The following is a 26,184-nucleotide window of genomic DNA, read 5'->3' on the forward strand; positions in this document are numbered from 1 at the left end:
TTTTTTGATTGAGCCTGTGTACCACATGTGTGTCATACCCGTTGTTCCTAGCTATTTGTATGATTGTACTCATTTCTTGTTCATAGTTTCTCTTGCTGAGTGGGATTCTGTTTAATCTATGTAACATGTGTCTTAGTGCTGGAAGTTTCTGGCTGTGGGGGTGGTTGGATGTGGAATGAATTATTGTCTGTGGCTGTCGGTTTTCTAAAGATGTTAAATGTATGTTTGCCATTTTCTTTTTTAATTGTAATGTCAAGAAAGTTTATTTTTCTTTTTTTTTCGAGTGTGAATTTTATGTTCTGATGAGATTTGTTTATTTCTGAATGGAGTTCATCCAATTTTTTCACTTGGCTCATCTACCAGACAAATAACGTCACTCACGTGGTCCGAATCTCGTGGTCGTGCGGTAGCGTTCTCGCTTCCCACGCCCGGGTTCCCGGGTTCGATTCCCGGCGGGGTCAGGGATTTTCTCTGCCTCGTGATGACTGGGTGTTGTGTGCTGTCCTTAGGTTAGTTAGGTTTAAGTAGTTCTAAGTTCTAGGGGACTGATGACCACAGATGTTGAGTCCCATAGTGCTCAGAGCCATTTGAACCATTTTTTTCACCCACGTGTCTGTACCAGTATATGATTATGAAACTTTCATTTGTGGTTATCTTTTCAAATATCAATATACCGTAATATTACACGCAACTGAGGAAGAGAGGACTACAAAAGTTAAAGTGGATTTGGTTTAGTTTTGCATTGGTCCTGGACTGCTTATCCTGTATTCGCAGCATCTCACCATATCTGATGGAACACTCACTGATGATAGTTTTGTTAATCAAAACAGCAGTCTAAAGAGATTGACGTGGCAGCTTTCGGTGTGTTTCCCAACAAGTCTCTTTCAAAATGTAACAACTGGGTATGCAGCGTCATCGCCGGCAGCAGAGAGTGTGTATAGAGAGAGAGAGAGAGAGAGAGAGAGAGAGAGCTGGGCAGATGCGCCGACCTTGCACAGAACCGGGCAGTGCGCAGCGGGCGGTCGCGCATGCCAGAGTGCGCCCGGCCCCAGACCGCCGGCCGCGGGCGAGGTCGCCCCTCGGACTGCACGTGTCCGCTGCCTACACGTGTCCCGGCCCGGGCGCGCCTAATCTGGCGCCCTCATCTCCGCCGGCAGGTGGCCGCTCCCGCCTGCTTTGTAGAGCCTGCGCTCCCGCTCCCTACCACGGAGGTTCTCCTCTCAGCGTCCTTATACGAGCTCCACTTCCGACACAATTTTATTTAATGTGTAAGCCACAGGATTTGTGTCAACTAACGTGATAATGTTCTTTTACCTCCCATATCACATTTCACATTGACGTAACCAGCCTCGGCCAGCCGTTGGCCAGTTTCAGACTAGATTGTCGCACAGATGACGAAATGGTACGAGGGCAGTTCTATAAGTAATGCAACACATTTTTTTTCTCGGCCAATTTTGGTTGAAAAAACCGGGAATATTTTCAAACATTCCCGCTTCGTCTTGTATAGTTTCATTGACTTCCGACAGGTGGCAGCGCTGTACGGAGCTGTTAAAATGGCGTCTGTAACGGATTTGCGTTGCAAACAACGGGCAGTGATCAAGTTTCTTTTGGCGGAAAACCAGTGCATCTCAGATACTCATAGGCGCTTGCAGAATGTCTACGGTGATCTGGCAGTGGACAAAAGCACGGTGAGTCGTTGGGCAAAGCGTGTGTCATCATCGCCGCAAGGTCAAGCAAGACTGTCTGATCTCCCGCGTGCGGGCCGGCCGTGCACAGCTGTGACTCCTGCAATGGCGGAGCGTGCGAACACACTCGTTCGAGATGATCGACGGATCACCATCAAACAACTCAGTGCTCAACTTGACATCTCTGTTGGTAGTGCTGTCACAATTGTTCACCAGTTGGGATATTCAAAGGTTTGTTCCCGCTGGGTCCCTCGTTGTCTAACCGAACACCACAAAGAGCAAAGGAGAACCATCTGTGCGGAATTGCTTGCTCGTCATGTGGCTGAGGGCGACAATTTCTTGTCAAAGATTGCTACAGGCGATGAAACATGGGTTCATCACTTCGAACCTGAAACAAAACGGCAATCAATGGAGTGGCGCCACACCCACTCCCCTACCAAGAAAAAGTTTAAAGCCATACCCTCAGCCGGTAAAGTCATGGTTACAGTCTTCTGGGACGCTGAGGGGGTTATTCTGTTCGATGTCGTTCCCCATGGTCAAACGATCAACTCTGAAGTGTATTGTGCTACTCTTCAGAAATTGAAGAAACGACTTCAGCGTGTTCGTAGGCACAAAAATCTGAACGAACTTCTCCTTCTTCATGACAACGCAGGACCTGACACAAGTCTTCGCACCCGAGAGGAGCTCACAAAACTTCAATGGACTGTTCTTCCTCATGCACCCTACAGCCCCTATCTCGCACCGTCGGATTTCCATATGTTTGGCCCAATGAAGGACGCAATCCTTAGGAGGCACTATGCGGATGATGAAGAAGTTATTGATGCAGTACGACGTTGGCTCCGACATCGACCAGTGGAATGGTACCGTGCAGGCATACAGGCCCTCATTTCAAGGTGGCGTAAGGCCGTAGCATTGAATGGAGATTACATTGAAAAATAGTGTTGTGTAGCTAAAAGATTGGGGAATAACCTGGTGTATTTCAATGCTGAATAAAACAACCCCTGTTTCAGAAGAAAAAATGTGTTGCATTACTTATTGAACTGCCCTCGTAGATATCGAAATAGACGACAGAGGGATAGAGAAACAAAAAGAGGAAAGGCCGCTGGACCTGATGGGATACCAGTTCGATTTTACACACAGTACGCGAAGGAACTTGCCCCCCTTCTTGCAGCGGTGTACCGTAGGTCTATAGAAGAGCGTAGCGTTCCAATTGTTCGCGAATAGTTTGAGGAATCGAATGATCTGGCCATCCAGATCACCAGACGTGAATCCCATCGAACGTACATGGAACATGATTGAGAGGTTAGTCCGCTGCAGACTCCTACACCAGAAACGCTTTCGCAATTATGGATGGCTATAAAGGGAGCACGGGTCAACACTCGTATTTGTCCAGGGGACTTCCAGCGACCTGTTGAGTCCACGCCACCTCGAGTTGCTGCACTAAGCCGGGCTGAAGGAGGTCCGACACGACAGTGGGAGGTATCCAACGACTTCCGTCAGCTCAGTGTAGTAAAGTTCCATGCAACGTATTTCTGTCTGTATGCGAAGGGTGATACCACGAATTACTGGACACAGGTTTCACGAGTACACGGAGTGATTCACAAGAAAGGTTTGTGTATATACACTCCTGGAAATGGAAAAAAGAACACATTGACACCGGTGTGTCAGACCCACCATACTTGCTCCGGACACTGCGAGAGGGCTGTACAAGCAATGATCACACGCACGGCACAGCGGACACACCAGGAACCGCGGTGTTGGCCGTCGAATGGCGCTACCTGCGCAGCATTTGTGCACCGCCGCCGTCAGTGTCAGCCAGTTTGCCGTGGCATACGGAGCTCCATCGCAGTCTTTAACACTGGTAGCATGCCGCGACAGCGTGGACGTGAACCGTATGTGCAGTTGACGGACTTTGAGCGAGGGCGTATAGTGGGCATGCGGGAGGCCGGGTGGACGTACCGCCGAATTGCTCAACACGTGGGGCGTGAGGTCTCCACAGTACATCGATGTTGTCGCCAGTGGTCGGCGGAAGGTGCACGTGCCCGTCGACCTGGGACCGGACCGCAGCGACGCACGGATGCACGCCAAGACCGTAGGATCCTACGCAGTGCCGTAGGGGACCGCACCGCCACTTCCCAGCAAATTAGGGACACTGTTGCTCCTGGGGTATCGGCGAGGACCATTCGCAACCGTCTCCATGAAGCTGGGCTACGGTCCCGCACACCGTTAGGCCGTCTTCCGCTCACGCCCCAACATCGTGCAGCCCGCCTCCAGTGGTGTCGCGACAGGCGTGAATGGAGGGACGAATGGAGACGTGTCGTCTTCAGCGATGAGAGTCGCTTCTGCCTTGGTGCCAATGATGGTCGTATGCGTGTTTGGCGCCGTGCAGGTGAGCGCCACAATCAGGACTGCATACGACCGAGGCACACAGGGCCAACACCCGGCATCATGGTGTGGGGAGCCATCTCCTACACTGGCCGTACACCACTGGTGATCGTCGAGGGGACACTGAATAGTGCACGGTACATCCAAACCGTCATCGAACCCATCGTTCTACCATTCCTAAACCGGCAAGGGAACTTGCTGTTCCAACAGGACAATGCACGTCCGCATGTATCCCGTGCCACCCAACGTGCTCTAGAAGGTGTAAGTCAACTACCCTGGCCAGCAAGATCTCCGGATCTGTCCCCCATTGAGCATGTTTGGGACTGGATGAAGCGTCGTCTCACGCGGTCTGCACGTCCAGCACGAACGCTGGTCCAACTGAGGCGCCAGGTGGAAATGGCATGGCAAGCCGTTCCACAGGACTACATCCAGCATCTCTACGATCGTCTCCATGGGAGAATAGCAGCCTGCATTGCTGCGAAAGGTGGATATACACTGTACTAGTGCCGACATTGTGCATGCTCTGTTGCCTGTGTCTATGTGCCTGTGGTTCTGTCAGTGTGATCATGTGATGTATCTGACCCCAGGAATGTGTCAATAAAGTTTCCCCTTCCTGGGACAATGAATTCACGGTGTTCTTATTTCAATTTCCAGGAGTGTATTTAAATGACCTCCTGGATAACATCGCAAGTTCACTAAGACTTTTTGCGGATGATGCTGTGGTATATCGAGAGGTTGTAACAATGAAAAATTGTACTGAAATGCAGGAGGATCTGCAGTGAATTGACGCATGGTGCAAGGTATGGCAATTGAATCTCAATTGAGTACCTCTATCGATTCTCCCTTCTATTCCAGTCTCGTATTGTAGACATACGTAATGTGCAGCGAATACATAGAAAGAAAGATGCTTCATCATTTAACTACAATATAGCAGGTCAGCAACTGGAAGCAGTTAATTCCGTGAATTATCTGGGAGTAGCTATTAGGAGTGACTTAAAATGGAATGATCATATAATGTTGATCGTCGGTAAAGTGCATGCCAGACTGAGATTCATTGGAAGAATCCTAAGGAAATGCAATCCGAAAACGAAGGAAGTAGGTTACAGTACACTTGTTTGCCCACTGCTTTAATATTGCTCACAATTGTGGGATCCGTACCAGATAGGGTTGATGGAAGAGATAGAGAAGATCCAACGGAGAGCAGCGCGCTTCGTTACAGGATCATTTAGTAATCGCGGAAGCGTAACGGAGATGATAGATAAACTGAAGTGGAAGACTCTGCAGGAGAGACGCTCAGTAGCTCGGTACGGGCTTTTGTTGAAGTTGAGAACATACCTTCACCGAGGACTCAAGCAGTATATTGCTTCCTCGTGTATATCTCGCGAAGAGACCATGACGATAAAATCAGAGAGATTAGAGCCCACACAGAGGCCTACCGACAATCCTTCTTTCGACGAACAATACGAGACGGGAATAGAAGGGAGAACCGATAGAGGTACTCAAGGTACCCTCCGCCACACACCGTCAGGTGGCTTGCAGTGTATGGATGTAGATGTTGATGTAGATGTAGATGTCACATTCTGCCAGGGGTTTCCGTTGCTTTGTCAAGATAACTGCGTATTGATGATATGTAGTGAACTCCACCTATAGCCTGTGGCTTTAGTCTGAAGCTGACCATTGGCTCCCAGAAACAGTTTAGGCCATAGTGATACTCTAATTTTGTTGTCGTGTCATATAATGTATACATATACACTGAAGCGCGAAAGAAACTGGTATAGGCATGTGTATTCAAATACAGAGATATCTAAACAGTAGTAAACAGTAGTAAACACGATAGTAGGCGGGTGTGCGGTTTCTTTGGCTCTTCAGCATATATAATGGAAGAACACAGTAATTTAATTCTATCGAAAATGTGATTTTTTCCTAAGCCGTTGCAAGATACATAAGGTAGACAAACATCTTGAGATGCCAAAGTGACCCGAGTCTGTCGTCGGCAGTCGAAGCATATGTCTCAGCGCATTTCCTAACGGAAATGCGTTACTGACGCCTCACAGTCAAGTCGGCGGCTGTTTAAGTCACAACAGACTATCAATCGTCCAACATGGATAAGCGAATGCAATGTGGCAACCATTGCAGTCCCTGGCATGCCGATATTCACTATCCACACTAGATGCTTTTGACCTTGAGAAGCAGTATTCTTGTGTAATGACCTAAGTGCTGTGACAGTTGCACCGATTACCATCCTTCAATGGTCCTTAACTGCCGACGTCCTGCCATGTCCGCGACACTCGTGGTTGTAACCGGATGCTCAGGTATTTTATGTAAACCTGCGTCGAATCGAACAACAACATTTCGGCAACGTAGACAGCACTTTTTCTAGTGAATTTTAAGTACTTAATTTATTGACGAAATCATTCAAGAGAGACCAGCGTCTGTGGTTCTTGATCCTGAGGTTGCAGTTTACACTCCTGCCCCAGGCGTGGCGGTAGGTTTTAGTTTAGTTTTGTTGTTAATCTGTGTGGCCACATCCCCGCCTAGCCCGATCTCAGTAGTGTTCGAGTTTGTTCCTGAACGGATTCTTGTCTTTCCAGGTTGCAAATTGGTTTCGATCCTAACGGTTTTAGTGAGTAATTCCTCGCCTTTTTCATCAAGAAGGACCCGCGCATGACCACTTTGGTGTTAACAGTGACATCTTCCTTGGGTGAAGTTCTGCAAGTAATAGTGAAATTCTCTCTTTTTGGAAGACCAGATAGTTCCCCTGAGACCAGTGACCGTTCGAAAAGGTTGACCACTGTGCGTGATATGTCGGGAAACGACTTGTAGATCTGCTTTCCGCATCTTTCAAACTTTTTTTTTCTGTCGCTCAGTACAGCGATTGAGCTCGTTCTTGAGGCTGTTTTGAATGATACCGTCGACCTTGTCCGAGTTCGTCTCGATCATGCTGCCTGTGATTTGGTAGAAAATGTTCAAAAGTTGTTCTTCTGTTCTTGCCAAGCCCTCCGTGTTGCATGAATTCACTTATCAATAAAAGCTCGTTAAGCCATGTCACAGATACGATGCGCATGTCAGGTGCATTTTAGGAATTTTGATGGGCTCCTTACTCTCGGCATCGCGATAGGAAGGTGAGGGATTACAGAAACCGGGCTTTGTTCTCCCGTCGCCGGCCGAGGCTCGGATACAGTCTTGATTCTTCCTCCCCTTAAAGGCGTTTTACAAAATTGTTACCGAGCGAGGTGGCGCAGTGGTTAGACACTGGACTCGCGGTTCTAGGCGCTACAGTCTAGAACCATGCGACCGCTACTGTCGCAGGTTCGAATCCTGCATCGGGCATGGATGTGTGCGATGTCCTTAGGTTAGTTAGGTTTAAGTAGTTCTAAGTTCTAGGGGACTGATGACTTCAGAAGTTAAGTCCAATAGAAAAAAAAAAAATCTCAGACGATGGCCGCGATCTTGACTGCAGTTTGTCACCAGCAATGGAGGGTGAATCTTCACAGTGCTAGCCACTCATGCTGAAAGAAAGTCGGATTAAGCGTTACGAAAACATCGCCGAAGATCACGAGACAAAAGCCAACAGGCAATACGTGTCACAGTATGTCTGCGAAGCGCTACGTCGAGTAATATTTTGCCTCGCGCGCCGCACGTCGCTAAAAATTCGTGGATTCTCACGGCGGATGGAAATGACAGTACGCACGACGCTAGAAATCTCTGAGAACGACTACGTACTCGGCTTTTAGATGTAAGTTTAACTTCTTTTGTAATGCTAGTCTCGTTTTTCGATTACTTGTTAGCTTCGCACTGTCAGGGTAACACATACCACTGCAGTATACCTTAGAGAAGTTGACGGATGAGAGAGAGGTTTTTACTGGAGCGAATCGGGAGGAGCGTTCGCGCGCCGCGTTCCTCCGCAGTGCGTCGGTGCGACCGCGGCCGGCACTGATGCACGTGCGGTAATCGAGGGGCAGCGCGGTCCACGTGTGGCCCACGTGGCCGTCCAGAGCCTAACGAGCAGGGCCGCCGTTAATTACACGCGCCTCCCGCTGCTCCGCGTCGCGTTTGCCACGGCTGCTCTGGCAAAGACGCCACGGCCCTCAAAGGAAACACCGTCGCCATCCTTGCTCTCATCTCCATATTCCTAGCACATTTCAACCTCTGCGGATGGAACTTTAAAACGTACACATGTGCCTCGAATCTGAAACTGAATTCGTGTGCACGTCAAGGTAGTGGAATAGGTTCGTAACTGTTCACCGTGTAAATGACAGAGGAAGATTAAAACGTCCCCTTTGAAAAATTATAAATGACAGAACTGGTAAACCTCTTAGGTTATTTGATTTTCAAACAGCTGAGCAAAACTGGAAGTACTCAGACATTTCTCTGTTTATTTAGTCTGATCTACAGTAAACTGACACACAATACTGTTTTTAGCGCGACGCAATCTGACTTTCAATCATCCCTACAAAAGAATGGCCCTGACTAACAATAACCTATACTTTTCATGAATCACTTAGCTCACAAAAATCTTCGTTACTCGAACTACTGCAATACAGCGAGCGCCAATACTGCCAGCTAAATAAAAGATTCCAACTACTGAAGGCACTAACTACTGATAGGCATAGTTAACAAATGAAAGATTTTGGTAGAGAACAATGTATTTACCTTAATAGTGTTCAAAAGTCATAATATATATATCTGTTCATGACATCCAGTCTTACAAATTTCCTTTTTCTGACGGATACACTTCCAGATCGTCCACTCTCAAAATTCTGCCACCTCTCTCCCCACATCCACCACTGCTGGCCGCTCACCTCCAACCACGCAACGCTGCGCACTGTTCACATCCAACTGCCCAAAACTACAGTAACAAATATTCCTACAATGCAAACCAGCCATGGACTGCACACAGCACAGTCAGTGATTTTCATACAGAGTGCTACCTGGCGTTACCAACATAAAAACCTAAACAGCCTACTTACAAGATTTCACAAGACCATATATCTTATATATCTTCTACAAAAAAATGGTTCAAATGGCTCTGGCACTATGGGACTTAACATCTGTGGTCATCAGTCTCCTAGAACTTAGAAATACTTGAACCTACCTAACCTAAGGACACCACACACATCCATGCCCGAGGAAGGATTCGAACCTGCGACAGTAGCTGTCACGCGGTTCCAGACTGAAGCGCCTAGAACCGCTCGGCCACATCGGCCGGCTATCTTCTACAGCAACGAAGAAAGAGACATGGGGGGAATTATAAATCACGCACCGAAACTAACATTTTGACTCTTGTTGTGAGTTGTTGGTTCGTGTTATTATCGGTAGGGATTTCACGATGCAGCCAACTCGGTCGTCCACTACCCAATGTTCAAATGGCTCTGAGCTCTATGGGACTTAACATCTGAGGTCATCAGTCCCCTAGAACTTAGAACTTCTTGAACCTAACGAACCGAAGGACATCACACACACCCATGCCAGAGGCAGGATTCGAACCTGCGACCGTAGCGGTCGCACCGTTCCGGACTGAAGCGCCTAGAACCGCTCGGCCACCGCGGCCGGCTACCCAATGTTCGTACACTGGAAATGGCGATAACACAGCATCGTCCAAACACACAACTGAATATCTTCGCAGGCTCCAATATCTGTCATCGCTTACAGTTTTTACTCTCCACAGCTCTATCTACTACCATGGAAGTTATTCCGTGATGTCCTAACAGACGTCCTACCATCCTGTCCCATCTTGTTGTCAATGTTCTTCACATTTGCCTGTCCTCCCTGTCTTCTCAGTCTACCTATGTTTCAGAATCCTGATACAGAACCACCTCTCATACTTTCGAGTCTGTTCTCTCCAAGTTTTCCCCCAACCAGTCTTTTCACTGCCATACGGTACTGTGCTCCAAACTTTCATTGTCAGAAGATTCTTCCTCAAAATAAGGCTGATGTTTGATACCAGTAGACTTATTTTGGCCAGGATTGCTGTCTTCGTCTGTGTAGCCTGATGTTTATGGTCCTCTTTAGTTCATTCAACACGTCTACTTAGTGGTCCTCGATGTTTATATTAAGTTTATGGCTACTCTCTGTTTTGCTACACCTCATTACTTTCGTCTTTCTTCAGTTTACTCTCAGTCTGTATTCTGTATTCATTAGAACGTTCATCACACCGTTCTACACATGCCGTAACTCCTCTTCACTTTCATTGAAGATAGTGATGTCATCAGCAGTTTTATCATTTATATCCTTTCACTGTGAGTTTTAATCCCACTCCTGAATCTTTCTTTCATCCGTGTCAGAGGTTCTACGATGAGTAGACTGAACTGTACTGGCTAAAGGCTACACCTCTGTTACACCCTCTTTAATTCGCGTACTCAGTTCTTTGTCTTCCAAACATATAGTTCCATCTTGGTTACTGTGAATATTGTGTATTACCCGTGTACCTCCTGTTTTTCTGAGGACAGCGAATATCTTAAAGCATTTTGCATTGTCGAACGCATTTTCTAGGTCGCAGAATCCTGTGAACGTGTCGTGGCTTAGATTTCATTTCCATTGTTAATCGCAACGTCAGAGCTTCTCTCTAGTGCCTTTACACTTTGTAAAGCCAAACTCATCGTCATCCAACATATCCTCAGTTTCCTTTTCCATGTTTTGGTGAGCAACTTTGATGCATGAGGTGTTAAGCTGATTGGACCATACTTGGTTGCACTTACCTGCCCTGGCTATCTTCAGGGTTGTGTGGTCGATATTTTTCCAAAAGTCTGATGGTGTATCTCAGGTCTCATCTACTTTACAAACCAAAGTGAAGAGTCGTTTGATTGCCAGTTCTCCCAATGATTTTAGAAATTTGGAATGACCCCATAACGTAAGCTTAGTAATTGTGAGGTAGAAGTGCACTCGTTGTGTAAGCCGAGAGTTATTTATTCCCCATTTGTCTGCCTGGTCTGTTCAGCGATCTTTGCGTTTAAAACCGCACCGATTTCCACTACTGTAAGTAATTCATGAAAATGACAAAACAGGAAGCTGTAGAACTTTGTGAATTCCTTATGGGCGCGATGATGGCACACAACAATTTGCTTACACGTTTAGTGTTCTGTAATGTGCTTATGTTCCATTTAAGTGGAAACTGAACCGCCAAAACGTAAGAATGTCAGCCACACACCGCAGTCGATCGCGAGATACGACCTCCAGAGCTGAATGTGTTTTCGCCTTTTCCCGATGGAAGATTTATTGGCTCTTCTTTTTTGTGGAAAAAAGTATTAAGAATAATTCACCTTCACATATTGGAGATGTGATTTATTCCTCAGTTGGGCGAACGTGTTGAAAACTTAATTTGTCATCTGGACAGAGAACCAATGTGCTACCACTCTCGGGTAAAAGTATTCTTCAACAATGAACTTCCTCAATAAGGATCGTCTGTAAGGCACTTACCAGTTTCTCATTGCACCATTAGCCTCCAAAGTAGCTTTAGTTCACCTATTTATTTATTTATTTTTAGAGGTTTGCGAATGACTTCCACCTATGTGCCTTCCCTTCCAGCAACTTTGAGGGAAATGCCACGGCGCATAGCACCAGAAGTGCATGCAGCAAGTCCAGACATGATCACAGAAGTATGTGACAAAACTGATTATCGTGTGTGTATTTGACGTGCTTCTGATGGAGGTCGCATTGAAAATTAGAGGAAAGAAAATAAAAACTATGATCCCAGCTTAACTGTAAAAAGTCCTCCTAGGTTGTATGAGCATCCTTGTAACAGATACACCCTTGTAAAACCCGATGATTATTTTTAAAATAAAAACTTTGTAGTCCTATGTGTAAGGTGAAATCGAACCCAAGTTTCTGTCTTCGTTGATGTAGAATGTATACTCTTATAATGTTTTTGCAACACCATAGTCAGGTGAGGCTGCAGCGAAAGTCAGGAAAATTGGAAATTTGTGGTACGTTCTATGGGACCAAACTGCTGAGGTCATCGGTCCCTAGGCGTACACACTACTTAACCTAACTTACGCTAAGGACAACACACCCACCTATGCCCGAGGGTGAACTGGAATCTCCGACGGGGGGAGCCGCGAGAACCGTGGCAAGACACCAGACCGTGCAGCTTCGCAGCGCGGCCAAGTCGAGAACCTTTGCAGCAGATACGCGTTTGGCGCCGGCTCTGCCAGATGAACCTGAACGACAGTAAATTTATTCGACGTAAACAGACGGAAAGATCTCTTACTGTTCGATTACACTATTGGGTGTAAATCAATGGAAAGAGAAAGAGTCGTATAATATGAACGAGAAATTATGCGGAGCGAGCGACCACAGATACCGAGCTACAGGATAAAGAGATGGCTGGCTTAGATTAATTACAAAAATTACAAAGAAATGCAAGCCATCTTTGAATGGTGTGTTTTCAAAAACCATCGTTTGACAGATTCTTGAGAAATATTTGTCTGCATACAATCTTCACTTTAAGATTAACTGAGGATTTACAATAGGTACAAATAAGAGTGTTACATTTAGCCGTGGTTTTGTTTAATAAGAGTGAGAGCATTATGCAGTTACACAAGAAACTTCAGTGGCAGACGCCACAGGAGAGGAGGGGTTCAGTGTAGCTAACGTTCCAGGAAGATTGGGCAATATACGGTTTTCTTCCACATGCATGATCACGACGGGAGAGTGAAACTGTAGTTCATGCCGAGGCTTACCGGCTGTCGTTTCTTCCAGACACTATCCGTGAATGGAACAAGTAAACTGGGAACTGATATTCATTACGAAAATACCTCCCGCTGCACTCCGAAAAATGCCTTGCTGAGTGCAGATGCAAATGACGACCTGGGTTTATGCTGCGCAATTGCTGACTGACAATTGCTACACTAGATAAGACTCGGAGACACAGAACATTTTGTTAACAGAATTAGAATACTCGCAGTCGGTTTAGGACTGTCGTATTTATGAAAGTCGTCTTTGCTGTTCATTTTCAGTGGTGTTCTATTAATTTTGATATTATGTGTTACAGAAGTAAATATAGGTTCCTATACATCTTCGTTAATTCATACTATAAAACTAATTTCCGGCTGTATGAGTTTCAGGCTCCGTAATGAAACACAAAATGCATGTCAGAAGATACTTTACGCTGAAAAATATATGCTTATTCCTTTCACCTTTTAGGCAGGGTTAGAACAGGTCTCTAAGCGTGCTGGTAATTTCTGTTAGTCTCTGCTTTGAGGCAAACTACGTTCCCAGTTCCTTACACAGCGAGGTCATCGGTCCTATTGGATAAGGGAAGGAAGTCGGCCGTGCCCTTTCGAAGTAACCATCCGGGCAGTTGCCTGGAGCGATTTAGGGAAATCACGGAAAACCTAAATGAGGATGGGTTTGAACCGTCGTCCTCCAGAATGCAAGTCCAGTGTGCGTACCACTGCGCCACCTCGCTCAGTGAAATCTTAGTCGACGCAATACGAAAAGTACTGTGCTGTGGCGTCGGCGTCTCCTTAGAGTTGACACGACTCGGCTGTGATGGTTGTCCCAGTCGGTATGACGTGGAACGGCGTGCGTCGCTCACGACAACGGCCACCCTGTAACTAGTAGAAAAACACAAACTCCTCGCGTGGTTTGGTCATATTTCAGATACCGTCTTTCGCGATTAATGTCAACGTTTCGATACAACAGCGCGTCAGAATGTGTAAGCCGCTCTTGCTTCGGTGATAAACGCGGTAATTGTATCACTCGATGACGCGATGGCTCCCTTGACCTGAAATGATGACCACCAATTTTCTTTCGTTGTGAGTCCGCGACAGACTTTTCAGCTTGCGCGAACTGGCTAACTGTAGTTCTTCTTTTTGTTATGCCCGATTAGATCAATGGATGTTGAATATTAATAATATAAAATCTTGAATCTTCATCACCCAAGTCGTGGCCACATTATGGAATTGCGAGGATCTTAAGTTAATAAATTGTTATTCCCTCGTCAAGACGTCGCTACGTCGCGTGTTCAATAATTACATGACGTAATTCCAGAGATAACATACATGTTCAGAATGCTTCGTAATCTTGGGACAAATCGATGACTGTTCGCTGTTAAATAATCGTGAATTCACTTTTCACTTCATAATATTCTAATAGTCAATTTATTTTCACTAATACACCTGATGATGTCTATTCAGTTATGTAGGCGAGACGAAGAATTAAAGTTTGAATTCAATTTTATTGTTCCTTGTAATTAATTGTCCCTACACTGAGCACGCACACCGATTTCTCATTCAGGGAATTGCTTCCGTTTGCATCAGTAATTCTGTCATTGACGACAACTTCTGACAACTCGGCGCAATTGTACGTTCTTCGTGTTGGCATTTGTATGTTACCTACTCGAGACTAATAATTGGTTTTCTGACGGCGATCTTTCTTTTTCAGCCTCCTTGAATGTTCGTTCTTATTCAGTATCACGAAGGCTAAGTCCCATCACAAATCTCACACGATTTAACTTCGTCGCGAATCTCCGTATCCCGTTGTCTTGGTAACAGTAAAGTTGGCTTTGCTTTAGTATTACTTCTGAATAATGCTTCAGTCTATATCGGAAAACTTTCAAACTTCCGATTAGCGTAAAACAATCTAGTAGCGCTTACATGCACCGAGCGAGGTGGCGCAGTGGTTAGACACTGGACTCGCATTCGGGAGGACGACGGTTCAATCCCGCGTCCGGCCATCCTGATTTAGGTTTTCCGTGATTTCCCTAAATCGCTCCAGGCAAATGCCGGGATGGTTCCTTTCAAAGGGCACGGCCGACTTCCTTCCCCGTCCTTCCCTAATCCGATGAGACCGATGACCTCGCTGCCTGGTCTCCTTCCCCAAAACCAGCCAACCAACCTTACAAGAATGCTACGATTGCAATAGTACTAGAGAGCGACTAGATAGCAACAGAAGCTAACATTTCCATTTCCGAGCCACATTGTAGTCACATCGAACTCCCTTTTCGATGCGGCTACAACTCTCTTCTATGGTAAATGTTATCCCTGGCCAATTTACCATCTCGGCTTTCACCTTCATTATTAATTGTTTTACAATTCTTTCTCTGATGTTTACCGGCCGGAGTGGCCGAGCGGTTCTAGGCGCTACAGTCTGGAACCGCGCAACCGCTACGGTCGCAGGTTCGAATCCTGCCTCGGACATGAATGTGTGTGATGTCCTTAGGTTGGTTAGGTCTAAGTAGTTCTAAGTTCTAGGGGACTGATGACCTCAGATGTTAAGTGCCATAGTACTCAGAGCCATTTGAACCATTTTTTTCTCTGATGTTTTTGTTGCGTATCTTATCAGATTCCTTCATTAAGTCTCTATTTCATGATAAATATTATTATTCACATGACACTCCTGTTGATCGGCAACGGCCATGCCACAGGGGATACACCGGTTCCCGTCAGATCACTGAAGTTAAGCGCTGTTGAACGTTGCCGGCACTGGGATGGGTGACCGTCCGGGCTGTCATGAGCTGTTGCCCTTTTTTCGGGGTGCACTCAGCATCGTGATGCCAATTGAGGAGCTACTCGACCGAACAGTAGCGGCTCCGGTCACAGAAAACCATGATAACGACCGGGAGGGCAGTGTGCTGACCACAGGCCCCTCCTATCCGCATCCTCATCTGAGGATGATACGGCGGTCGAATGGTCCCGGTGGGCCACTTGTGGCCTGAAGACGAAGTGCATTCCTGTTGATCAATTTATTACAAGTGTAAAATTTTGCCGTCAGTAGCTGCTCTCACTGTCAGGATGACTAATGTCCCTACTTCTTTTACAACAAAGGGTTGTTTATTAGGGTTTCTGCAATTGGGGTGTTACGGTACGCACAGTACCAAGAACTAAACACATAATAATTTATCTGCAAAATAGGTGTCACTCTTCTGCTAAGCCTAAATAAAACATTGCATCTTCCTCAGACATTCTGCGTGCATAGAAAGCAAGCATAGTATCTACTACACTCAGCTGATATAAGCAGCGGTCTATACACCGCTGAGCCAAAACATTATGACCACGTGGTTAATAGCGTGTTGGTCCACTACGTAAACACAATATAGCTGCAATTCTGCTTGGCATGTATTCTACAAGTCCTTGACTGCATTCCAGAGGCACATGGCACTAGACGTATACGCACAGGTCAAGCAATTCCCGCAAATTACGGATTGCTAATTCACGGGCACTCAGCTGGCGCCCGATATGTGTTCCAATGAGTACAGATCAGGGGAATTTGCTGGCCAAGACATCAATGTGAGTTCACGATAATGCCCCTCAAACCATTGTAGCACTATTCTGACCTTGGAACACCGTGAGTTATCCTACCGGAAGATATCATGGGAGACTTGAAGCATGAATAATTTTCACGTAGTTCAATGCTGTGATGATGCCTTTGATTACCACCACAGATCCCATGGAAGCCCAACTCAATGTACCTCGTAGTGCAATTCTGCACTCACCAGCCTGCATCTGTGGCACGGTGCGTGCTTCCTGTGGTCCACGCCTGGATGACGGCGTTAAGGACGCAACCATCGACCTGGTGTGCCAAGAAATGCCATTCACTCGACAGGCGACACGTTTCTATCGATTCACAGAGAAAACTCAGTGATGATGCGCCCTCTGTCATCATAACTGTCGACGTCGTGGGGTCAACACAGGAATACGTACGGGTCCTGTGATGTGGAGCTGGCGTGGCCGTGCGGTTCTAGGCGCTTCAGTGTGGACCAGCGTCACCGATACGGTCGCAGGTTCGGATCCTGCCTCGGGCGTGGATGTGTGTGATGTCCTTCGGTTAGTTAGGTTTAAGTAGTTCTAAGTTCTGGGGGACTGATGACCACAGATGTTAAGTCCCATAGTGCTCAGAGCCATTTGCATCATTTGATGTGGAGCTCCATATTCCACAATGGCCTTTGAACCGTGTGCTCCGGAACACTTTTGCCTGCACCACTACAGTACTCTGTCGTCAGATGTGTCACAGGTCGCTGCCTATTCTGGAATACGATTTGTGATGAGATGTGGTGGTCCACTACCATACGGCCTAATCGATATTTCACCATCCTTCAGTCAATTTCCATAGGTGTTCACGACAGTAGTACGCCAACAGGCGACCAGCTTCACAGTTTCAGAGATTATCGCTTCTACACTCCTGGAAATCGAAATAAGAACACCGTGAATTCATTGTCCCAGGAAGGGGAAACTTTATTGACACATTCCTGGGGTCAGATACATCACATGATCACACTGACAGAACCACAGGCACATAGACACAGGCAACAGAGCATGCACAATGTCGGCACTAGTACAGTGTATATCCACCTTTCGAAGCAATGCAGGCTGCTATTCTCCCATGGAGACGATCGTAGAGATGCTGGATGTAGTCCTGTGGAACGGCTGGCCATGCGATTTCCACCTGGCGCCTCAGTTGGACCAGCGTTCGTGCTGGACGTGCAGACCGCGTGAGACGACGCTTCATCCAGTCCCAAACATGCTCAATGGGGGACAGATCCGGAGATCTTGCTGGCCAGGGTAGTTGACTTACACCTTCTAGAGCACGTTGGGTGGCACGGGATACATGCGGACGTGCATTGTCCTGTTGGAACAGCAAGTTCCCTTGCCGGTCTAGGAATGGTAGAACGATGGGTTCGATGACGGTTTGGATGTACAGTGCACTATTCAGTGTCCCCTCGAAGATCACCAGTGGTGTACGGCCAGTGTAGGAGATCGCTCCCCACACCATGATGCCGGGTGTTGGCCCTGTGTGCCTCGGTCGTATGCAGTCCTGATTGTGGCGCTCACCTGCACGGCGCCAAACACGCATACGACCATCATTGGCACCAAGGCAGACGCGACTCTCATCGCTGAAGACGACACGTCTCCATTCGTCCCTCCATTCACGCCTGCCGCGACACCACTGGAGGCGGGCTGCACGATGTTGGGGCGTGAGCGGAAGACGGCCTAACGGTGTGCGGGACCGTAGCCCAGCTTCATGGAGACGGTTGCGAACGGTCCTCGCCGATACCCCAGGAGCAAGAGTGTCCCTAATTTGCTGGGAAGTGGCGGTGCGGTCCCCTACGGCACTGCGTAGGATCCTACGGTCTTGGCGTGCATCCGTGCGTCGCTGCGGTCCGGTCCCAGGTCGACGGGCACGTGCACCTTCCGCCGACCACTGGCGACAACATCGATGTACTGTGGAAACCTCACGCCCCACGTGTTGAGCAATTCGGCGGTACGTCCACCCGGCCTCCCGCATGCCCACTATACGCCCTCGCTCAAAGTCCGTCAACTGCACATACGGTTCACGTCCACGCTATCGCGGCATGCTACCAGTGTTAAAGACTGCGATGGAGCTCCGTATGCCACGGCAAACTGGCTGACACTGACGGCGGCGGTGCACAAATGCTGCGCAGCTAGCGCCATTCGACGGCCAACACCGCGGTTCCTGGTGTGTCCGCTGTGCCGTGCGTGTGATCATTGCTTGTACAGCCCTCTCGCAGTGTCCGGAGCAAGTATGGTGGGTCTGACACACCGGTGTCAATGTGTTCTTTTTTCCATTTCCAGGAGTGTAGTCGCAGCTCCTTAACAATGTGCCCTTTGTCAACAGTGGATTTCCGCATTTGCGGCCCGTATCTTCGCTATAGTGACTGCCCATTCGTCTCTCTTCTGCTTACATTCTTTCCTCAACACCATCAGGAGGCATTCAGCTTTACTGTAGGCAGTAGTCATAATGTTTTGGCGCATCAGTGTAAATTAAAAGTAGTTTAACACAACAAATGCTACTACCATTTCTTTGACAGGAATAGTGATAAATTGGCATGTAACTCGAGGGACGATAGATACAGATCGCCATATTCACCGACGCTGAAACCGATCGTTACAAGACGTGACGGCGACACAGGTTCCTAGCGCTGCACGAATCTTTATTTCCAGCTCTGTCATTTCCGGTTGACCGGTCTGTTACAATGACGAATGTTTCATAATGTAAATATCGCATGTTTCCGAGCCATTTTGCCGAGTTCTTGCCGCTGTTTCTTTGTGTGACTTTGTCTATCGATCATTCTGCCACCGCTCCTGTATTGGCTGTATTCAGAGCGAGCACGAAATTACGCCGCAGCATGCACTATTGACGAGGAAGGGACAGACTTCAGTTTTATTAAAAAAGAGAAAATTCCTCGCAGAGCTTCACTATGAATTGATGTAATTTCCTTAATCGCCTACTTTCGCACATATTTTGTCCGGTACCTTAGTATTGGATTGTTTTGCGTAGGCTTTAGATTATAATTAAGAATCCCTTCTTCGGAAAGTTACTGCTTTAAACTTGCAGGAGAGTGCAGAACATTGCACATTTTGTTTTAGAATGAAAGGTAAGTTCTACGTATGCGTTAATTTCCCAAGGAAGCACGATAGCACGCTTCTACATAGAGGTGCTTAAGACGTTGTACTCCATTTCTGGAGGAAACAAGGTTCTAAACTCGGTCTCTCCATTCCAATGTAAGTTTCCTGTGGCTATCATGAATACCAGAACAGTTCTTTCAAGATTAACTAGCAATCCTTCTGAGAATGGGCCTTCTGCTGATAATACTGGAATTGAGAACGCATTTTGTTATACGGCACGCTTGGAGATGTAACCGCTAGTTCATACTGGAGGGGAGCGCTAAGCCCCAAGGGACGTTGAAGTTACGTAATTGATGGTTACAAAGTCTGTGTTTGTACACTGTGTCTTCACATACGTGCATGTCTGAAGCAACAGATAATGTGCTGACGATTAAAGCTCTGGTAAATTATTATAAATGGATTCACATTTTGGGAATCCGGATTGACGTAAGCAGTTTCAGACACATGGAAACTTGTGCCGATCCGGTACTCGAACCCGGATTTCTCGCTTATCGCGACTGATCCCCATGACAACTTCAGCTATTAGTATACGCTTCCAGGATCGATGAAAACGTCCATAAGTCACGGAGTCCAGTGCAGTTATGAAGTTATTTACACATATAATGGGGATTAAGTCAGAAAGCAATCTTTCTCGCCCATTGTTCAAACCAGTACGTCGAAGAAGCAATGACGGAGATAAATGAAAGATTCACGATTTAGATGTCATAGCTGAAGTAAGGAAAACTTACGGGAGCCGTTTAATGAAATGAATAATTTAAAGATGACAGAATATGAACTGCCAGTAAACAAAAGAAAAACGAAAGTAGCGTTGAGTACCAGACGTAGGCAATGAATTTGACATCAGTACTGGTGGAGTAAGCAATTATTCTACCTTGGAAACAAGATAACGCACGACAGTGAAAGCAAGGAGGTTATAAGAAACACACTATCAGAGGCAAAGAAGGAGAATGTACTATAAATGAATATAGGGAATTGATTTGATGAAGAAGTTTATGAGAATGTACGTCTGGAGCAGAGAATTGTATGTAAGTGAATCATGGCCGTTTGGAAAACCGGTAAACAGAAGAATCGAACAGCTTTGGTAAGAAGTATGCTCAGTGTACGGTAAGGTAAATAATGAGGACGTACTTCGCAGAATTGGTGAGGTAATAAAAACACTATAAGAAAGAAAAGGTAGGTGGGACAAGAAGGAATAACGGACAAGGTACCAAAGGTCAAAAGCAGTAGAAGAGAGAGATAGGAATGCAGGGAACAGAAATCGAGAACGCTGTGTATGTGTTCGGCTCTGAGATGAAGAGGTAGTAAAAGGAGAGGGCTAGTCGCATCAAAGCAGTAAGAACGGTGAAAAGAAAAAGGTAATGGAGCAACGGAGAATCGTGGTATTGCGCGAGACACGTACCGAAAGAGAACAATGGAAAATTTCGCCGACGCTGTCACCAGCAGCCGGATGACTGCCGAAAATGTACGGTCGCTGCTGTGTGAACATTCAGGTTCAGTCTCCTCAGCGCTGCTCTCAACCAAAGTGTTCAGTTTCTGGCGCCACTGTAACCAAGAACGAGCAGTAGTATTTACTTGTGCCACCTGCACTGGTCTGTTATGGCCACGTAACTGCTCTCTACGACCTGCGTCGCTTCAGTTTTGGAGCAGCCTCAGCAAGTGAGGCTTGGACACTGGTTGACTGGGAGAACCACGTAGTGCTCAAGACGCATGCAAAAATTAAGCGAATGGGTAATTTGGAAATAGCGTAGCACTGGAAGGAGTAGGTGGGCCTGTAACTCGTGTAATAAATAGTCTATCCAAGTTTCTTTGACTTGAACAGAAGAAACAAAAGAGGAGAAAAATCTTAAGAGCTGGCCAATATGAATAAATCCATCTCAGGTATTTGAGATTCTAGGGTGCAATAGGTGTGCAAAGACGGAAAGAATTCCGCAGGTAAGAGGGATCGAACTATGTGAAATATCTATTAACACAGGAAAAATCTATTATCACAGGGAAAATAGGAATGAACTGGACGAGGGAACGAAATCTGATTTAGATACATAATCACTGATTAGCTACATTGTCACGTATTCTATAGATAATAGGGATAAATGTTACGATGTTGATTTCATCTGAACAACAGCTGTATACGGTTTTCTGTATATATGTGGATCCATGCTGATTACTTTCGGACGTATAAATTATAATCCATCTTTTTATTTTAGTAAATTTTCACTTCTGTCAACACCTGCTTTCTTTGGGATTGGAATTATTATATTCTTCTTGAAGCCTGAGGGTATTTCACGTGTCTCATACATCTTTCTCACCAGATGGTAGAGTTTTGTCAGGACTGGATCTCCCAAGGCTGTCAGTAGTTGTAATGGAATGTTGTCTACTTCCGAGGCCTTCTTCCGTCTCAGGTCTTTCAGTGATCTGTCAAACTCTTCACGCAGTATCTTATCTCCCATTTCATCTTCATCTACATCCTCTCCTATTTCCATGATATTGTCCCCAAGTACATCGCCCTTGTATAGACCCTCTATATACTCCTTCCACCTTTCTGCTTTCCCTTCTTTGCTTAGAACTGGGTTTCCATCTGAGCTCTTGATATTCATACAAGTGGTTCTCTTTTCTCCAAAGGTCTCTTTAATTTTCCTGTAGGCTGTATCTAACTTACCCCTAGTGAGATAAGCTTCTACATCCTTACATTTGTCCTGTAGCCATCCCTGCTTAGGCATTTTGCACTTCCTTTCGATCTCATTTTTGAGACGTTTGTATTCCTTTTTGCCTGTTTCATTTACTGCATTTTTATATTTTCACCTTTCATCAATTAAATTCAATTTTTCTTCTGTTACCCAAGGATTTCTACAAGCCCTCGTCTTTTTACCTACTTATCCTCTGCTGCCTTCACTACTACACCCCTCAAAGCTACCCATTCTTTTCTACTGTATTTTTTCCCCCATTCTTGTCAGTTGTTCCCTTATGCTCTCCCTGAAACTATGTACAACCTCTGGTTTAGTCAGTTTATCTCCTTAAATTCCTACCTTTTTGCAGTTTCTTCAGTTTTAGTCTACAGTTCATGGCCAATAGATTGAAGTCAGAGTCCACATCTGCCCCTGGAAACGTCCTACAATTTAAAACCTGGTTCCTAATCTCTGTCTTACCATTATATAATCTATCTGATACCTGTCAGTATCTCCAGGCCTCTTCCATGTATACAGCCTCCTTTTATGATTCTTGAACCAAGTGTTAGCTATGATTAAGTTGTGCTCTGTGCAAAATCTACCAGGCGGCTTCCTCTTTCATTTCTTAGCCCCAGTCCATATTCACCTACTATGTTTCCTTCTCTCCCTTTTCCTACTACCGAATTCCAGTCACCAATGACTATTAAATTTTCGCCTCCCTTCACTATCTGAATAATTTCTTTGATTTCATCATACATTTCTTCAATTTCTTCGTCATCTGCAGAGCTAGTTGGCATATAAACTTGTACTACTGTAGTAGGTGTGGGCTTCGTGTCTATCTTGGCCACAATAGTGCGTTCACTATGCTGTTCGTAGTAGTTTACCCACACCCCTATTTTTTTATTTATTATTAAACCTACTCCTGCATTACCCCTATTTGATTTTGTATTTATAATCCTGTATTCTCCTGACCAAATGTCTTGTTCCTCCTGCCACCGAACTTCACTAATTCCCACTATATCTACATTTAACCTATCCATTTCCCTTTTTAAATATTCTAACCTACCTGCCCGATTAAGGGATCTGACATTCCACGCTCCGATCCGTAGAACGCCACTTTTCTTTCTCCTGATGACGACGTCCTCTTGAGTATTCCCCGCCCGGATATCCGAATGGGGGACTATTTTACCTCCGGAATATTTTACCCAAGAGGACGCCATCATCATTTAACCATACAGCAAAGCTACATGCCCTCGGGAAAAATTACGGCCGTAGTTTCGCCTTGCTTTCAGTCGTTCGCAGTACCAGCAAAGCAAGGCCGTTTTGGTTAGTGTTACAAGGCCAGATCAGTCAATCATCCAGACTGTTGCCCCCGCAACTACTGAAAAGGCTGCTGCCCCTCTTCTGGAACCACGCGTTTGTCTGGCCTCTCAACAGATACCCCTCCGTTGTAGTTGCAACTACGGTACGGCTATCTGTATCGCTGAGGCACGCAAGCCTCCCCACCAACGGCAAGGTCCATGGTTCACGGGGGGGAGGGCTCATCACTTAAGACTCAACAAAATTAAATTTTTAAAAAGGGCAAAGGCCTTACATAAAACAGTTCCTTGAATTAGGCTGAAGGCCCAAACAATCTTACGCCTTAAGAGCAAAACAACCTTAATTTAAAAATCGGCTAGAAGCCATACAAATACAAACGACAAGAACAAATAAGAAAATTCGGTACATCCAACGGCGCTCAGAAGTTTCCGAGGGTCGGCCTGGAATTCAAACGCTAATGCTCGCTTAGGTGAGACAGGCAGCCGGCCCAACCATTGTCGATCCGACGGCAACCCAATCGTCAGACAGTCAACGGACTCACTGACTAGATAACTTTCGCTCCACCCGACCAGCACACAACAGGGAGTTCAATGGAACAACGTAGAAAATATTAGCGCCCACGACCAATTATACCTTGAGCTGTCAAACTACACACCGTGCTGGACAGCGACAACACGATGAGGAAAATACACCGCCTGAATCTACGTCAACGGCCAGGACAGGTAAACGGAACGTTATCGGCCACAAGGCAGAAGATTCCGCTGGTGCACTTCAGTTCAAATAACCAAGTACAGTTAAACTCCACCGGTGGGTGTCTAAAATTTGCCAACTTGAAAACACACGTTGTTGCTCGCGGGAGTGTCCCAACAGCCGACAACGAAATCCAAACGACTCAGTGTGAACAGTCGTGACCTGCTGGTAGACTAAGTGAAACCTCAAATTTTGTGTCCAGGATCGGTGAGCCACTGACCTCATAGTAATGGGAACAGCACCATTCACTCCGACAGCGCGCAGACCCCGCCAGCGGCCTCGGCCAAACTACGCATCGCGGAAATTTCCTCGCTGCTCCACGCCAACCGACCAAATGGTCGCACACAGCACAGCCCGAAACTATAAGCGCCAGGCGAAAAATAGTACAAGGTGCGATTATCGATACACACCGCTGCTGCAACTCGCGGACAGAGAGGATAACAGCATAATCGCGATAACCGAGGGAGACTAAACACAGAGTAGTAACCAAGGTATAATCCACGGCTCAAGAGTTAATATTAAAGCAGTAATGAATTAAAACGTCATATGTCGTGAATTATGCATCGTAAAATGATATGTTTTTTTCTGTTACATGTAGTGGTATATGTGAATACTGACTGAAAAATGTGTTGCGAATGTAGTTAGTAGTAAAGAACTAATAAATTACGTCATGCTTCATGTAGCGCTTTTATTGCACGAATAACGAAAATATAGTAAGCAATAAACTTCGCTTCTTTCCTCATTTTGCGGGGAGAAAAAGTGTCTTAAGGTATGAAACTATGAGTGAGGTTTGTCTCAAGTCTCGAAATGCTCTCATTCACAAATTATGGATAACTACAACATCGGTACGATATGGCAGTGCCTGTTTGTTCAGAAGTACGACGCATTGTTCCTTCGGACATGCAAGCTTCTGCGAAGAAACAGGCAGTGTTGTGACTACAGACTAAATGAAACATATTCGCAGTTGCGAATATGGACAGCCGTCAGCTGTATAATGGAATGACGACAATGAAAATTTGTGCCGGACTGGGTCTCGAACCCAGACTTTTCAGATAGCCTAAAGGTAACGGTATAAGCGACAAATCCAGGTTCGAGTACGCATCCAGCACAAATTTTCTTTGTCGTCATTCAATTATACAGCTGATGGTTCTCCATATTCGCAGTTGTGAATACATTTTATGTATAAAGTATGGACATTCGCGCGTCGTACAGTACACGCCCCTTTCACCACCAACCCCACCCCCAACCCTTTGAGAAGAAGTAGGTGGTTCTTACCCACACATCGATAATTTACATACAATAGGTGACATGTGTACTAAGTTCAGTGGTTCAGGAGGCGTGGAACATACATATATATCTCCATAATTATAATACAGAGTGTTCGGTAATAACTATACAGTTCATAACTTGCCGTATTAAAGTCATCGAAGTTAGAAGAGATGCTGGAAGTCATCCCCTTGAACTTCAACACACAGTTGCACATGTTTCTGCGTGTTCTTGAAGACGTTGTGCAGAACATCGGGCGTGATGTGTCAATGCTGGTTGGAGTTCTTGTATGGCGTGCGCATTGCCTTCACAGGCCTTGGCCTTCAACGTACCCCATAGAAAGTGATGCTATAGGGCCAAGTCTTGTGAACGCGGAGGCCAGAGTCCCCGAGAGATGATGCGGTCACCGAAGATGTCCTTTAGAAAGTTCATCGCCTTGTGGGTGGTAAGCGCGGTCGCCCCATGCTACTGGAACCAGCCATTCTCAATTTCTTCTTCATACATCCATATTTAAGGTGGATGATGATGGGTCACAGCTGGTATAATTTTTATTAAAAACGAAACTCCGCTAGCTGTACTTACGATTTGATATTTATTTGGCTACTGGTTTCGACGTTGCGACATGGATCCATGTGGAGCACGTATTGGACTCACCGTGGACCTCTAGTACTCAGCCACACTGATTTCGTCAAAGTGTACGGCCCGGAAGATGGCGTTGACGCAACATCGAAACTAGTAGCCAAATTAATA

The 26,184-nt window shown here is 46.0% G+C and overlaps 1 protein-coding gene and 1 pseudogene across 1 annotated transcript in view; both read left to right on the forward strand.

Moving 5' to 3' along the window:
• LOC126088464 (pikachurin-like) overlaps window positions 1-26,184 on the forward strand; it is a 1,041,406-nt gene that overhangs the window by 265,134 nt on the left and 750,088 nt on the right. The gene's annotated exons all lie outside the window — the stretch shown is intronic.
• LOC126089908 (5S ribosomal RNA) lies at window positions 15,417-15,534 on the forward strand (annotated as a pseudogene).

This window comes from Schistocerca cancellata, chromosome 6, assembly GCF_023864275.1.
Source record: "Schistocerca cancellata isolate TAMUIC-IGC-003103 chromosome 6, iqSchCanc2.1, whole genome shotgun sequence".
NCBI lineage: Eukaryota > Metazoa > Arthropoda > Insecta > Orthoptera > Acrididae > Schistocerca > Schistocerca cancellata.